The 17,657-nt window shown below is 45.2% G+C and overlaps 1 non-coding gene across 1 annotated transcript; it reads left to right on the top strand.

Annotated features, from left to right (window-relative positions):
* Positions 1-11,057: 11,057 nt before the first annotated feature.
* TRNAS-ACU (transfer RNA serine (anticodon ACU)) lies at positions 11,058-11,129 on the top strand. The gene has a single exon. It is a non-coding gene; the product is annotated as a tRNA-Ser (tRNA).
* Positions 11,130-17,657: the final 6,528 nt, after the last annotated feature.

The following is a 17,657-nucleotide window of genomic DNA, read 5'->3' as shown; positions in this document are numbered from 1 at the left end:
CCAATTTCAAAAAGAATGTCGGCAGTTTATGGCACACAATGGGGCTTCTACTCGGTGTGGAGAAGCAACAATGTGCAGCCTTTGTCAAATATATATCAGGGGTTTACAATTTTTCACCTCTTTATAGCGGATTTCTTGTACAGCTCCCGGAAGGGCTACGCAACGGTTGAGTGATGAAAAAGGTTCCTGTCAGCTTGAATCTATCTTAAAGGCTGCAGACACAAAACTGTGCTGCCGATAAGTGAACCCTAGCGGCTATATATTTTTGGCAAAGGTTATACCTGTTTTTACCTGTTACTAAACAAAGATAACTCATATCAAATGGTTCCCAGTTAGTTTGTCGTCGCGGTATTTTTTCTAAATTTTCGTCTCGATACATCCTCTTTATGGGCGACAACGCGTTAAACTACGTCACATTTATCCGACATACCCATTCCGAGACATACCATTCACTGCATGTCTTGAATCCGAACCAGCCAACCACAGCAAGGCCTGTAGGTGGAGGATAATCAGCAACTTCATAGCTTCGAAAGTGTTCAAGACGTGATATCCACCAGTTCTGAAAGCGCTGTTTTGAATTAAAAATACGAAATTTTTTTAGAGACCTGCTCCTATTAACAGACAGTCGGTCTCCACGAGTTCGAAGCATAATGTCTCAGACGGTGAACGCAAAAATCAGCTTAATCCTCGGTATCACTCTCGATTATGCCAAATAAAAACTAACCCCGCATCTAGGGATATTGAGTTAGTCATATCCTACGGCAAGAGTGGACGCTCTGTCATCGGGAAAAAGTATATTTCATGCTCTCTCCTTTTTAAAATGTAGTGTTTATACATTGCAGCCCATTTTTCTCGGGCAACCATGTCGTATAAGGCAGTTGCGGTAAACTGTCCGCATCATCTTTGAGGGTCAATTTCTTTTCCAAAGATTGCAACTATTCTCCTTGAATAGTGATCGACATCGAAGCACTCAAGTCCTTACGAAAATGTGTAATTCAACTCTTTATTGACAGATAGAACTGAAAAACCTCACCTGTCCCTATGCCATCAGATATGAAAGGTTATGAAGGATGGATTCCGTGGTTGTAATTCCTTCCTTCTGACATATTGCCTTGCCCTAGAACTTCATCGGTTATTTCTCTTTTCTGATCTCTTGAAAGTTGCACCAGTCATTTTTAGTTTTCCATATCCATACGGTGGCGTCGTTATATATAAAATATATAAAAAAATCTCGTAGGACTATTACCATCCTATAAAGTGAGATCAACGAGCAGGCGTTCTTGTTTCTGGAAATATTGTGTTAAGTCTCTGGAAAGCAACGAGTAGAGATGGTTCTTTTTAGTCTTCAGCCGCCGCGGTGGCTCAGCGGTTATGGCGCTCCGTTGCTGACCCGGAAGGTGCAGGTTCGATCCCTGCTGCGGCGGTCGAATTTCGATGGTGGCGAAATTCTAGAGGCCCGCGTACTATGCGATGTCGGTGTACGTTAAGGAGCCCCAGGTGGCCGAAATTTCCCGAGCCCTCCACTCCAGTTTTCTTTCAGAAGAACTTTTATCCGTCTTCATCGCTCCTTCGACTGCCGTCACCACTACGTGACATCTGGTAGAGGTGCTGGGTCGCCTTCCATGTTCCGCACGCCCCGTTCAAGTCCGAACACCAGCCCCCGGCGCTTAGCACCGGAGGACGAGACAGCACTTCGCCGAGCCAGCCGACGTCTCCAGGGAGAGCAGCCTGAGTTCAGGACCCTGCCAGACGGCACCAGACAGTGAAAGGACAACGCTACGATCACCACTACCTCGCCAAAGATGTCGACCCCGATCATACTGCAGCAGCTGCGGCGCCTCCAACTTCCAATGGATGCCTAGGCGAAGCCCCCGAAGAATGGTTGGACCAATATGAATGCGCATCATCATTCAACAATTGGTATGATGCGGCGCAACTCCGGCACGTAATTTTCGTACTGGAGGGCTCAGCACACACGTGGTATAAAAACCACGAATCTACCCTAACAACTTGGGAGCTATTCAAGAAGAAACTCTTGAAGGTATTCACCAGTGTCGTTAGGAACGAAAGAGTCGAACGACTCCTCGAGTCCAGGATGCAGCTTCCGAATGAGCCCGTCCACGGTTACGTGGAAGAAATTAAGCGCCTCTTTTCGCCACGCCGACCCCCCGGTGACCGAGGAAAAGAAAGTTCAATTTTTAATGCGTGGCGTAAAATAACAACTCTTTGGCAGCCTCGTCCACCAGCCGCCAGAAAAAGTCGACGAATTCATGCAAGAAGCCTGCACGATCGAGAAGATACTCGACGTCCGGGCTCGGCAGCATAACCGCCCTTCCTATGTCTGTGAACTACGTCCGAACACGGCGATTACCACCAGCGACAACTTGCGAGAAGTGATCCGCGAAATCGTCCGCGACGAGCTACGCCGATTACTGCCATCCTCCCCACAGCCGGAAGCAGCGACTGTGATGGATGTGGTACGGGAAGAAGGGCAACAGGCACTTGGATCACCGACGGCCACAGAACCCCAGGCCATGACCTACGTAACTGGAATACGCACTCCTCAGCGCTAACGACAGCCCCTACGTCCTCTCCGACATGAATAACTTGTTCCCAAACGCCGCCTCCCTGCCCCCACCCACCTAGCCTATGAGCGACGCTCAAGCTCAAGGAAATGTTACGCCTGGAGGAATTCCGACAACCAGCCGTTGTGCTTCCATGGCGGTGAGGCCGGCCATATTATTCGTCACTGCCCGTACCAATGTATCGGTCTTCGAGGAATTGCCGTTGACGCCCCACGGCCACGCTTCGGCCAAAGTCCGCAGGAAATCGACGAGTACCTGCGTCGAGAGGAGTACACGCCGAACCGCCTTTCGCGCTCACCATCGTCGTCAACCTCGCGCTTTGCGTCGCCAGGCCGCAGCTACGCAGCCGTGGTACGAGGAAGATCCTGCAACCCCCGCAGGGGAAACTAAAGACAGCGACCTCTGGAGGTGAGGTTTTTTATTTATTTATTTATTTACAGCATACTGCCGGCCTCAGTTTGAGGCCTTAGGCAGGAGTGGGCATATCAATAATACATCAAGAAAACGAACATAGAGAAAAACATCGCAAGAATTTAAGTGAGAAGAAGAGACGAAATCCAGCAATATTATGTTGCTCTCGAGCAAAACACCGATGATCCTCCAACGACCACGCCCCATGAAGACGGTGTACCTGCTACGCCGCAGTTCGGCGGCGGCTGCAACAGACATCGTGTTAAGCATACTTTTGCTATTGCAGTTCTGCAAGCCTGCTGTTTCCATCGCCCGTGAAGAAAGAAGCTGTGAATAAAGAAGGACCGTGAAGAAAGATCGCCGGCTCCTGAGCTCGTATCAGCATCCTGCGCATGCGCGGTGGGACTGAGGTGACCGGCAAGGGGGCGTCATCGGTGATCGGATCGTGCCCCATAAAGAGCGCGACTGCCCAGTTCGGCATCAGTTCGGCGGCGGCTGCAACAGACATCGTGCTAAGCATACTTTTGCTATTGCAGTTCTGCAAGCCTGCTGTTTCCATCGCCCGTGAAGAAAGAAGCTGTGAATAAAGAAGGACCGTGAAGAAAGATCGCCGGCTCCTGAGCTCGTATCAGCATCCTGCGCATGCGCGGTGGGACTGAGGTGACCGGCAAGGGGGCGTCATCGGTGATCGGATCGTGCCCCATAAAGAGCGCGACTGCCCAGTTCGGCATCAGTTCGGCGGCGGCTGCAACAGACATCGTGTTAAGCATACTTTTGCTATTGCAGGTGAGGCTTTTGCTCCTTATTATGCAATTCAGAAAACTGTCTGTACGCCGCTGCCGAACACAGCATTGAGTGTCGAAGTGCTTCATCTGCTTTGTGTACGTACATTGTCTGAATTTGGTGTTAATCTCTGTCACGCACTACACTGTTCGCCATGAGCAAAGACGTCAAAGAAATCAGTAAGGCGTTAGAAGATCTGAAGCGGGAACTGCGGGCTGATCTTAGAACATTGAAAGACAGCGTGAAAAACTGCAATGACACGTGTGATGGCGTAAATGAAATCAAGAATGAGTTAAAAGAGCTGCGAAAAGCAGTTCAGGTACTGACGAAGAAGAACGATGAGCTGACAGCAGAAAATAAACGGCTGAGTGAAAGGATAGAAGAGTTGGAACAGTACCAGAGAGCTAATAATCTTGAGATCAAAGGAGTACCAGATGCCGGCGACCCATGCGACGCTGTCAAGAGAATTGGAGCCTTTCTAGATGAACCAATAGTTGACTCCGACATTGATGTATGCCACCGCGTCCCAACATTCAAGCAAACAGAAAAAAACATTGTTGTCCGTTTTGTACAGCGCACTAAACGCGACAAGGTTCTGCAGAAATTCCGCAAAAAGGGGCTAACAACTAAAGATCTTGACTTCGGCGGGGAAAGCTGTTCTGTGTACGTAAATGAGCACTTAACCGCCTCGAACAAAAAGCTCTTGGGTGCTGCGGTTGCCCGCAAGAAAGTGGTGGGATGGAAGTTCGTGTGGACCTCCCATGGAAAAATTTATGCGCGCAGGGATGAAACTGCAGATGTCATTAGAATTGCCAGTGCATCTGATCTGGAAAAAATAGGAACCTAAGCGAATCCTACAGGAATGTTTCAAACGCTCACTGAACGCTTGCAATGGAGATGGCCGAGTGTTGCTATTATGACCCTGAAGCTTTCAACAAAGCATATAAAACAAGAGAACGAGAGCTTACAAGTATTCATTTCAATATGCGCAGCATAAGAAACAAAGCAGAGAATCTAGCTATATTCCTGCAGTCCCTGACCATTACATTTAAAGTAATAGTTTTAACTGAAACCTGGTTAACAAAGGACGACATTCCGCCTTACTTGCCAGGTTATACGTGCGAAAGCGTATGCAGGGAGGAAAAAAGGGGAGGTGGAGTAGCTGTTTATATCGAGGAAAGTATGCGGTATGAAGTTCTAGATAACTTGACCAGGAGTGACCAAAACACAGAAAGCTTGTTTGTTAAAATATCTGATACGGCCATTGGAGCCATATACAGACCGCCATCTGGTATCATGTCCGATTTTTGTGACTATTTAGAAAGTGCACTGAGTTATGTTGGAGCCATTACAAAGTCGTTTGTTATTCTCGGAGATGTGAATATTGATACAATATCGGACAGCACGAATGCAAACAAATTCCGCGACATTATGCACCTGTACGCTTGCACTAATGTTGTGACAATACCTACAAGGGTGACTATTGATACCGCAACGTCCCTGGATATCTGTGTTACCAACATGAGTTGTGAGGATATTTCTGCTGGAGTCATGATATGCGACCTCAGTGATCACCTTCCAGTATTCTGCTTGGGACCCCCTGTGACTGGTAAATATAAAAGTAGCAAAAAAAGTACCTGGTATCGCACAATTAATGACCAAAGCCTGCGACATTTTTGCAGCCTAATCGAGAAAGAAAGCTGGGACGACGTTTACAAGGAAACTAATGCTACAGTCGCCTACAAAATGTTCCTGAGTAGGCTGCTACAGTGCTACGATGCAGCTTTTCCCTTGCGCGAGCATAAAACAAAACGAAAAAGAATGCGGAAACCCTGGCTGACTGTTGACTTGTTTAAACGAATAAGAGAAAAAAACAAGAAGTTTCATGCTTTTCTTAAATGTCGTGATCTGCAGTTACTGAAAGAATTTAAATCCTACAGAAACAAATTGATCTCAGACATGAAAAAAGCAAAGATCGAGTACTTTCAGGCTCAAATTCTTCGTGCTCGCAACGACTATAAAAGGTTATGGGAGATGGTTAACGACCTAATGAACAAAAGGCGCTCAAGCCATTGTGTAACACATATCACAGTCGATGGCGAACGTCTGTCTGATGATCAGCTTGCTGAAGAAATGAATCATAGGTTCATTAGCACAGGGAAATATACAGGCCAACTTGCTAGCATGTCCTACTATACACATGCAAACAGTCCAATGAGCTCTATCTCGCTTTTTCCGGGCAATCCAACTGAAATTTGCAAAATCATCGGAAGCTTGAAAAGTGACGTAGCGCCTGGAGATGACGGTATAAAGGCTTTGCCAATTAAACATGTTGCAAATCATATTAGTCATGTGTTGTCCTATATAATCAACTTAATGCTTCTTACTGGGGAGTTTCCGGATGACCTGAAGATAGCTAAAGTAGTACCCGTGTATAAAGGCGGCGGTGCAACAAATATGAATAACTACCGGCCAATCTCTGTTCTAACTGTATTCTCAAAAATATTTGAGCGCGTCATTAATGATAGACTTAACAGCTTTTTTCAAAAACATAAAATAATAGCTGATGCACAGTATGGCTTTCAAGCAAATAAGTCTACGGAACAAGCTCTTATACATATAAAAGACAAAATTATTGAAAACATAGAGAAGAAACTCTAAACCCTTGGTCTATTTATAGATCTTCGGAAAGCGTTCGATACTGTGCAACACGACATATTGATAAAAAAGCTAGAAATCTGCGGGATTCGGGGCGTTGCGCTGAGGCTGTTGCAAACGTACCTGAAAGACAGATTACAGTATGTAGTCATAAACGATCGCACTTCGAGTAAAATGAAGATAGAACACGGCGTCCCTCAAGGATCAATTTTGGGGCCTTTACTCTTTCTTATATATGTGAATGATATAACTATGATACCAGGATCCCCCCAGTTAATCATGTATGCTGAAGACACGAATATATTTTTTACAGGAACAACAAAAACATGCCTTGAAAAATCTGTCAATGATTACTTATTAAAACTTTCCAGGTGGCTACAAGCCAATCGCATTACTCTAAACACAACAAAATCTAAATACGTAATTTTTAAACCGACAAGCGTTAGGGATCAGAACCCTATTAGCATCAGATATGAAGGTAGCCTATTGGAGGAGGTCACTGAGCAAAAATTCTTGGGTGTATGGTTCAGCAGTGATCTGTCCTGGAACGCCCATGTTAGTTGCCTTAAGTCTGATTTATCACGGATCATTGGTTGTCTTTACAGAATCCAGCACTTGATTCCATCTTGGATGAAGCAGACATTATATTATTCTCTATTCTATTCTAGAATTAGTTATAGTATTTTAGTCTGGGCTATGACAACTGAAACTAATTACAAAAAATTAATTACTTTACAGAAGAAAGTGTTACGCATATGCGAAAATTATCATGGCGAAAATAGGGAACTAAGAACGCATCCACTTTTTTTAAAGTACAATATGCTGAGGGCAGACAAGGTATACTACTTTAAGTTGCTACAATGGATACATAAAAATCGCTTGTATGTCACATCCACAGACAGAATAAACTTGTACGCTATCAGAGACCCGAAAATAGAGATGCCGAGGATAAGGACAAATTATGGTCGTCAAGCACTTTCTTTTCAAGTTATCAGAATTCTCAATAGAAGAGATATAAATATTAATTACAGTAAACCCTTCTCCACTTTCAAAAACGAATGTAAGGGAGCTCTTCTCTGCAGCGATGTCACCTATAGCAATCGCTAAAATTTCTTATGCGAGCAAGTTGTGGTCTATTTTTTTCTTTTTTTTTACGGATTCTGTGTTCGCCTCTCTGTACTCTTTTTTTGTGTTTATATGTACATAATGTCTTGTTTTTCAGTAGGCTAGAACAAGCCTTAAGTAGAACTTTGTTATTTATGTAGTGTTTCATGTATGTCTTGGTCCTTGTTTCTTATTTATATACTCATCGTACATTTATTATGCAAATTTTTTGTCACGCGCTTCTGTCTTTTTTTTTGCTGAGTGTGTATGTATTTTCCTCTGTATGTATTTTCTTCCGTATGTATTTTTCTCTGTATAACGCTTACATCGGGCCTACTTTTTTTTACCGGCCCGCCGGACTGTTATAATTTGTAATTTGTATGTTTGTTTGTCATGTAGTAGGGGGCTGAGGCCCTGTCAGGCAACATTGTGCCTTTAGCCTCAGCCCCTTCTTAGGCAAACGCCTAAGCAACAAATAAAAAGAAAGAAAGAAAGAAAGAAAGAAGCTACACTCGCTGCACCAACGCAGCACAAAATGACAACCCCGACCACGACGCGAACTGCCTTCAAAACGACGCCGCCCCCAAAAAAGCTTCTACGACACGTCCCTCCCGCAATACGCATATGCGACGAAGCAGTGACCCGACGCCGAGGGCGACGTGCAGTGCAAGAGAGAGGACCTCAGACTTAGAAGTGATTATCGACGGCCGGAAAGTTACCGCACTTGTCGACACAGGAGCCGATTACTCAGTGCTGAATGGAACATCCGCTGCTCAGCTGAGGAAACTCACGACCGCTTGGGACGACCGAGAAATTTGCACCGCAGGGGGCCACCTCATTACGCCATGAGGACGATGCACAGCGCGTGTGACTGTCAAAGGATATCCGAAAAACACCGAAAGACATCGTCAAAGGACCACCCAGGTCGACATGCCAGCGGCATTCTTGAGGTCTTGGTTGATAACACACCAGTCAGTGGAAAACTTTTCCAGAAAAATTTAATGATTTCTTCGCGTCACTGGTAGATGATAACCACGGCCTCCAGAATATCAAATGCCTCCACTCGCGGGTTTCTTCCACAGCATTATTGATGCCAACGGACGCCAATGATTTCAAAACTTGCCTTCTGACTCTCCGTAACAGCAGGTCACGAGACATAGACGATCTTGAGCTCCAAGCAATAAAATATGTAGCCGATCTAATTAGCCGAGTTTTAGAGCACATTTTTAACTGCTGCCTCGAACATGCAGTGTTTCCCCGACGATTGCAGATTGCGAAAGTAACCGTTGTTTATATGGGTGGAGACAAAAATGACTTGTCGAATTATCGCCCAATTTCTATCCTCCCTATTTTCTCGTAGTGTTTTGAAAAAAATATAACCGCGAATGTCCAGTTTCTGCGAGAAATGTAACATTATAACGCTTAGCTACCAAGGCTTCGGGAAAAACTTAAACTGCGCTTCTAACACAAGAAGAACTAATTCTAGAGTTCTTTGAGCAAAAACTTGTCACTCTCGGCATTTTTATTTACTTTTCGAAAGCGTTCGATCGCATCAATCACAAAACAATGTTGGTGAAACTCGAACAGTAGGATTTTCGCGCAACATTTCACCAAATAATTACATCATACCTTAGTTGTCGTGTCGAACAAGTAACAGCAGACAACGAGTCATCAAACTTTATGCGTCTGCCTTCTGGTGGGCCGCAAGGCAGTATATTGGGACCGCTGCTCTTCTTTCTGTATGCAAATGACGTAGTCTATATAAGTACGCTTCCAACATTTGTCTTATATGCAGATGACACCACTGTATTCTTCCGAGGAGCACATGTGCGAGATCTTGAACAAGCTACAAATTGTTTGAAGAAATTTCACGAATGGTCTGAGTCCAATTCACTGTACATAAACACAGGAAAAAGGAAAGTTGTATTTTTTATACCTAGTAATAAGGATCCTGCTGTCCCACAAATTTATCTAAAAATGGGTTCCTCATTCATTCAAATAGTTCCTACGGTCAAAAGCCTAGGAGTGCTTTTAATGAAAATTTATCATGGGATGAACACGTTGAAAAAGTCAGGGACAAGTTGTCCAAGGTTGCTGGTATTGTGTCCCGACTGCGATACCTCTTTCTCAAGCATATTTATCCGACGCTGTACAACGCACTGTTTTCCTGTGTTGCTAACTGTTGTATTTTGGTCTGGGAAACAACATGCTTTATGAATATTAAACGGTTGCATTTACTTCAAAAGAAAATAGTTCGAAATAATGTTAATGCTTCACGTTTTGAACATACGGAACCGATTTTTGCATCGCTTCGCATCACCCCCTTCCCCAAGTCATTGAATCTATACTACTGAGGCGGTATAAAATATGTATTAGAAAAATAATCCATTTATGGTGCACCTGTCGAACATAAAATGTAAAGAGCTGAAGTATGCCACCTGTACTGTTTCAAATGGTTCTTGCCGAAAACTCTAATGAATTATGGTCGCCAAATGCTTTCATACACTCTTCTGTGCTCATTGAATAAGGCATCTAAATTGATGTACACTTAGGTACCGTCAGCACTTCGTGCAACTGAGATTTGTACTTACGATTTGTATTTTTTTTTTCGTTTGTGCTTACATGCCGTTTTATTTTATTTCCATATTAGCGTAGTGATCCGGTTATGAATATATGTGACACGCTGTATGCCATTCTGATGCTGCTGACAAGTCCTTCTAGGGTGAGTCGACCCTTGTCAAGCCTTTTCTCTGGATTTTTGTTGACGCGCCAAACATCCTAAAGATTTTGAATAAAATTGAATTGAATTACGGATCAAAGACCAGCGGCGGACCGACGCCAGACACAACGTACATACGAAGGCGCAACGCGGAATACAAGCCAAGAGATCAAGTCGGGGTTGGGACGCCCATTCGCCGCCGTGGATTGAGTGAAAGGTTTTTGCGCCGCTATTTCGGCCCGTACAAGGTTGTTCGTCGGCTAGGTGAACTGGATTATGAAGTCATCCCTGACGCAATGACTGCATTCCAGCGACACCGCGTTAGACCAGAAGTTGTCCATGTCGTCCGTCTGGAGCCCTATTATGCGCGCTAAAGGTCGCTGCATTTCCATACTCTTCCGTTTTATTTGTTGCTTGTCGCATTATTTGTTTTCAAGCATCGGATTGATGCTTCTTTGAGAGGAGAGTAATGCCGCGAATCTTTGCAGTGCTTGTTCATTCTTCAAATCTGCTGTCCCGCCGCTCTATCGCTTCGTTTTCGACGCAAGCCGCGACTAGATTTATCTCGATTGATCGCAGCCAGGCGGAGCTGATTCTAGGTTGTTCCGAATGTTCTCGTAAGTTTGCACGCTTTATCTCGAAAGTTCGCTATCAGCTTTAAATTTAGCACGGCCGACAGCGGCGGGCATTCTGTTCGACGACGCCGAGCACGCTTGTCGCTTCGCCGCCGCCAGGTGATTCAGTCCATTGTGGGCCCAAATCAGCCCAATAAACAGTTTTCTTTTAGAAGACAACCCGCCGCGGTGGCCCAGTGGTTAGGGCGCTCGACTACTGATCCGGAGTTCCCGGGTTCGAACCCGACCGCGGCAGCTGCGTTTTTATGGAGGAAAAACGCTAAGGCGCCCGTGTGCTGTGCGATGTCAGTGCACGTTAAAGATCCCCAGGTGGTCGAAATTATTCCGGAGCCCTCCACTACGGCACCTCCTTCTTCCTTTCTTCTTTCGATCCCTCCCTTATCCCTTCCCTTACGGCGCGGTTCAGGTGTCCAACGTTATATGAGACAGATACTGCGCCATTTCCTTTCCCCCCAAAAAAACAACAATTATTATTATTATTATTAGAAGACATTTTGTCCGTCGGCATCTCTCCTTCGACTGACACCACTACATGACAATACTGTCTTCTTTTGACGGTAAGCTCTCTATACGGGTAGTTGCCGTCTCAATTGCCCACCTGTTGCGACCACTGCAACAGTTACACCGAGGTAAACCATACGAACGGGCGCTTAACAGCTGCCGCTCATAAATATAACCATTTACGAACAATCATCAAGAATTAGGTTCAACTTATGAGTGAGAGAAGGTACTTGTATCTTGAAGAGTATTCTTTTCTTATTCAATACTGCAATTCCGAAGAGAGATTTTGATGGCAGATAGCAAAGAGCGAAAAAAAATTGGTGGAGTTCTGTGCCTGGAGTGACAGTCAACGAAGTAGGCCAGTTAAATCGAATACTGGCATATATCAGCCTTTTTATTCTGATTGCGCATGCATACACTTTTTGAGCACACCTATAATTATTCTTAAAAACGAGAAAGTAAAGTATTCCACTCAGTACTTAGGAACATCCTTGGCATGTTATATGCACGATGCCTTATGAAACTGTATGTACAGGTAACATTTTCGGGCTAAATTGTTCTTTATTTAAAGGCTGCCTCAATAGCATATTTTCTAGTATATGAAAAGGTATTCTCAGTCTTTACTCATCTTGATTGGTGGGGCTGATTCATTGTTGTGAGAGCATTGCATTATCATGATAGCCATATGGCAATGCCTTTGCATGACAAGGCACTGCCATATTTTGCGTAGAAGTGTAAAAAAGAACAATGCAAATAATTTGGTAATGACTTGTCTTGAAAACAAATTAGACAGTGAATATTTTTTCGTGAACTGTCCTTTCTTGAGGATGTCCATTTAGATTAGTTCTTGACTAGGTATTTACTTCAGTCAGCATAGTAGTGCAGCCGTGCCGTCAGCTTTGCGAGTGCAGGCAACTGTAGTTAAGGGCAAGCATTGTTGAGGATTCGAGAGTGGAAGCGGCTGTTTACAGACCAAAGTATCAAGCCTTTATTTCCGTTAGATAAGGATGGGTAAGCCGCAAAAAGCTGTTCTAAATGGCTGCTTGACGAGGCAGTGACCCTACATTGGGATAGCAACGGACATCACTACAGTCATAACGTCAATGATTTTCAAGATAAATGAACATATTTGCCTGTAGTTAAAGAGATGCTGATGTCAAATAAATGACATGCACAAAGGTTCCAAAAAGTTTACCGTATATATAAACCTAAACAGCACAGGACAAGGAAGGGTAATGACAGACATGAAGCAAACGCAAGAACTGTGGAAGAAATCATTATAAACACTGCAACTCCCGGAAGATTCCTGCGGATTTTGCTAATAAGTAAATGGTGCACAGCAGATGAATGATAGCATCAGAAAATTTATATCACATAAACACAATCTTCTAGCCTTTCTTAGCTCGGCGACAAACGTATCGCTGTACAGTAGGATCAGATGATGATTGAGCGCTGTCTTCACATGCTTATGCGCGGTGTAGCATTCGCCTAAATAAAGTCTGTACTTAGCCATCAGTAGTCAGGCGAGTTCCTCCAGAGAGCTCCCTTACCAACTTCGCAGTAATTAACGCGAAAGTAAAGTTGCCGATTGATGGAAACGCACTGTGTCACAGCTGTTATGCGCAGAAGGAAGCATACGTGCGCTGTCGAAGGTAGTGTAGGGGGGAGGCATCAGGTACAGAAGCACGACCTGTCGCTCAAGTCGGAGTTAGGACAGTAGGACTGCCCTTTCCGAAGGCTCCTCTCGTTCATAGTACCCAAAGACTATTGGTTATGAAAGCCGGGTCTGGGCAGCAGGAAGCTATGTGAAAGCCTCTGGGTTTACATTTTGCTAGCGCTTCCACAAGCAGCTAAAACAAAGACGATGGTTGCTAGGTTGCTTGGGTCGTTTTGGTTGCTTGTTACTTGTTTCTGTCATTTGCCTCTTGCTGCGAGGGCGTGTATTCTTTTGTATTCTGCTATCTTATGGCTCTTCCTGACACTCTAGTTTTGGTTTCGGGGCTGTCGTATCACGACTGCTGATTTTTTGGTCGCGTGGGTTTTGGATGGCATTATAAAAGCTGCTCTTTTCTCTGAATAAATGTGTTGGTAGTCAACGCCAGTCCTGTGCACTTCTTCGTTTCTCCTTGTCTTTTCGCGCTGCATTCATTAGAATAGCTGCATTGGCAACCGGCGTATCTGCTCCAGCAAAAGCCACTCGCAGGGCACCAGACAGCTGTTTTACCGTGACGCTGATTTTTCCTTCTGTTCATTCTTGTGGCCGACGCTAACCAAGCACCGGGAGTATGCGATGGTAGAGAATTTCACCCCACTGAGTCTGTTTTGTTGAGTGCCAAGCGCGTATCTAGGGAAGGTGCACACAACAAGTCCTTCACTTGCATCTTGTTAAACTATGGTGACGGATACATGCCGCCACCGTGACTGCTTGCCAGAGGTGGCCTCAGCGGACGCCCAGGTGGTAGCATTTCAATGGGACCAAGAACCTCGGCACTGGTAGGTTGAGCGGTTACTGTAGTCAAGTTTTGCTACTTGCTTGAGCCGCTTCATTTTGCGCTGGCAGACTGCTCTTATTATTTTGGAGAATTTGCATTTTAGTATTCAGCTTGGGATGCGCGCTCGAGCTTTCTTAATGTGTTCCATCACAGCGCACTTCCGCACCTCCACTGTGTACACAGACACGTCGTATGTGCCGCCGCAAAACAGCCAGCTTTTCCTGATTCTCCACGAAGTGTTGACAGGGAGAAGATTCTTACATTTGCGGTACTTCAAAAATCGTTGCACATATGGGCGGATAAGATGCCTGAGAAGGTATCCTTTACATGCGGCGCCAGTCGTCGCCCTTCAAGCACTACCTTCACACACATCGTTTGTCCAAAGCGGCGGACCTCAGTTATACGCGACCTGGATGACCAGATGATAGCAGCTGGATGACGGATTTCATTGCAAACTTCTACACGTCTGTCTGCACAAAACCAGAGATCTTTTTAGGGTAACCAGCTTCTAACTTCTGTTTCTGTGGCATCACTTCCGGTGCTACGCAGTTGTGTTAGTTTTTTTTTTTTTTTGCTAATGTGGCTTCTAATGCAACCGCTTTAAAACAAAGGCGCGTCTGAATTATAAAACAAAAATTTCCCGCAATTTCCTCCTAACAAGGGGAGCGACGGTTTTAATGACGGCTCTGCCCAGATTTTCAACACAGCTGGCAGCATAAGAGGGTTCTCTTTCCTAGTTTTCATTTGTAGTGCCTTAGGTAATAAACATTGTATTCAAAGAAGATGTTCCCTCCCCTCAAACTAGGAAGGATTGCTGCGCCATGTTAACCAGCTGTCTTTGGTCCCCTAGGGTTCAGGGGGCAACACGGCTTCACACTGCTCAGGGTTTTGGTTTGAGATTTTTCGGGCTGCCTGCATGCTTTGGAAAGCCAATGTAATATGGCACAGATTGGAGAATACCCCTTACAGCAGAAATTTTTTCGGATGTAATGTGGGGTTTGCGTGGCGTGTGACGCCGAAACTCTGGCGTCGCACGATTATTGAAGGACCGACATAGTGGCGTGAGATTATCGGAACCTCCCTCCTGTGTCCATAGCGAATGTAGCTCTGCTCACCTAGAGCTATCAGATATTTCGCACGCTATAGGGCAAACAGTTATTGCGATATCCGCTTTTTCTTTGCTGAATGGCGCCTAGAGCCGGTGCCGAGGAAAGATGTACGAGGGTACAAAACTCTATCCACTTTCTTTTTACACCGGGTGGTAAAAAAAAGTTACGTAAGCTAGTGGCATGCTAATCACCTATTTTCGTTTTAACTTGAGTACGTGCAAATAATTCAATCATTACTTTTGATACATATCAAGCACACATTCAAATCTGTATGGGCAGCTCCTTTGATGAGGTCATACATAAATAAAAGGCTTTAAATACGTGCAGAAGGGACAAGGAACCAAACGATCGTCTCGATAGCGTGGTCCCGCGTGTTAGTTATCTCACTTTACATTTTGAAGCGAAAAGCTTCACTACGCGAGTCAGAGCCGAGCTTCGCGTGCAGCGAACTGGTGAGTTATGCGCACGCGCGAAAACAAGTGACGTCCCGCGCCGCGCAGGTGGTCGCTCCTCGCTTCTGTCACAGCCGTCGCCGCCGCCGACTCCGTCGCCTGACTTTTCGGCGCAGCCGAGCGCTACTGCACATGTGCGTCATGTGCATGCGCAAGGAGGCTATATAATGCGTTTTCAAAAAAATAGGCTTTCGCATTCGACATGGAATGGAAGGAGAGTGCGGCTGCTGCGAGACAACGCAGAAAAGCTGAGAAACTAAATTCGTCCGATCCAGAAGTACTCGCTTGGGATTTGGCTGCACAACAGCGAAAAAATGATAAATCCAAAGCTAGACGTGCAGCCGGACGCCTGAACAACGGGAAATACGCCTTGCTAAACGACGTCGGAAAGAAGCCGAAAAGCGTGTCTTGGCCGCATCTTCAGCCAGCAGCAGCCAAGTGAGTGAGGAAGAGGAAATAAGAGAGTCAGAAGAGGAAAATCCCAAGACTCTCACTGGCATAGTTGTGCAGGCGGTATACATGTCGCCTGACAATACGGTTGAAGATGTGCGTGTGGTGGCTACTGCGATACCGAGCCAAATGAATGGTCAACTTTGTGTAGTAGCGGGTGACTTTAACCGCACCTCAAGCTCCCTTGACGAGCCACTCAAAGATTCTTTTAACTTGGACTTGGTCAGTTCTCCCACTGAACACACAACTCAATGGGGGACCATTATAGACTTTGTATACCCAAAACAAACGGTGCATTCTACATACTCCGTAACAACCATAGAGACAGCCGCTTGCTACTACTCGGATCACCGGGCTGTCGTTATGGCTGTAGAGAAACTGCAAGACAATGTGTCCAGCAATAATAAATAAAGAAGTTTAATACTGTCGCTTCTGTGTCTACCTCGTAAACATATGCCATTGAGTAACCATGTCTACGCCTATAGATAAACAATGTATACAAAACCGGCTAAGCTACGAAGCATAACCATGACGTTGAACCAAGCATAACTGAAGCTTTTCGCTTGTATATCCAGGCTTAACCGCAGCTAAGCCGCTGCCTAATATTTTAAAAGTAAATTGGTGAAGACAACAACAGTAATAATTGGTCGCCATACGAAATGATGCGGTGCTTTTGCGTCTGGGTGCGGATTTTAAATTCCTCTTTTTAGTGGTCTTCTTCCCTGTTTCTTTTGCATTACGTTTCGCCATCAATTTTTGTTTCACTGCTGCGTGTTCCTCTATTTCGTAAAGAATGCTCAACGATGATGGAAGGAATCCTTTTGCAGGGTGGGGGAGGGGGGGGGGGGGTATCGCTGGTCGGTGGGGTGTTACCGTGAGCTTCTGGGGGTGAACATCGGTTTCTTTCTTCCTGCTGCGTTGGTTTTGGTGGGTGGTATTTTCTGGAAGATAGAGTTGAGCGGAGGAGGCCTTCTAGAATGACGTTGTGGGTGTAGGTTAAAAGTGTGTGGTTGTAACTGGTGGCTCCTTTCATAAAATTCTCATTTGGAGTGGGTTCCGGAGATACGAAATGGAAGTCCTTACGTCGCTGGGGGCACTTCTGATGGGGAGAGGCTTCTTGTGGGGAATGACTGGTAGACCCGTTTTAAAGGGTGGAGACGGGTGAAGATCGAAGCTTGTTGTTTTTATGGGTTCTATTATTTTCTTGGGTGTAGTGGGCGTCAGATTCTAGAGGGAGACTGTAATTTGTGAGTAGGCCACGGACTCCTATTATTTGCATCTGGTGAAAGAGCGCTTCTGAAGTACTGAACTTTGTATTTCTAGTAGATGTATATATATGGAGAGTAAAGGTTTTGGAAGATAAGCACTCTGGAAGGAGGCGGGTGAATTTCGTGCTTTCGTCTGACAAATGCAGTGTGCTGCTGTGTAGAAAATGGGTGCATCTTCCAGGAAGTGGAAGTGTGTTTGTAGGTACGTGGTGAGTGTTCTGCTGGGGGAAGGCTTCAGAAGAGTATGTGGGTTTTTATTCTCCTGCATGGTCTTCTAGTGTTCGAAGGCTTCTAGATGATGGAGAGATGTGGAGGTCTACTAGACGAGAGTGGTAGTTAAGTGCATTGGGGATGGTGAACAGGCGTGAAAATGCAGATGTGTGATCTCTTCCCAAGTGCTTGTGGAGCGTGTTGTGATGGATATAGTAAAGCATTTGCTATCTTGGATGTGCATTGGTGCTGCTTCTTCAAGATCATCATCATCAGCCTG

Source organism: Amblyomma americanum, chromosome 11, assembly GCF_052857255.1.
Source record: "Amblyomma americanum isolate KBUSLIRL-KWMA chromosome 11, ASM5285725v1, whole genome shotgun sequence".
Lineage (NCBI taxonomy): Eukaryota > Metazoa > Arthropoda > Arachnida > Ixodida > Ixodidae > Amblyomma > Amblyomma americanum.
The sequence above is the reverse complement of the archived record's forward strand: the minus strand, read 5'-3'. Positions and strand labels throughout refer to the sequence as shown.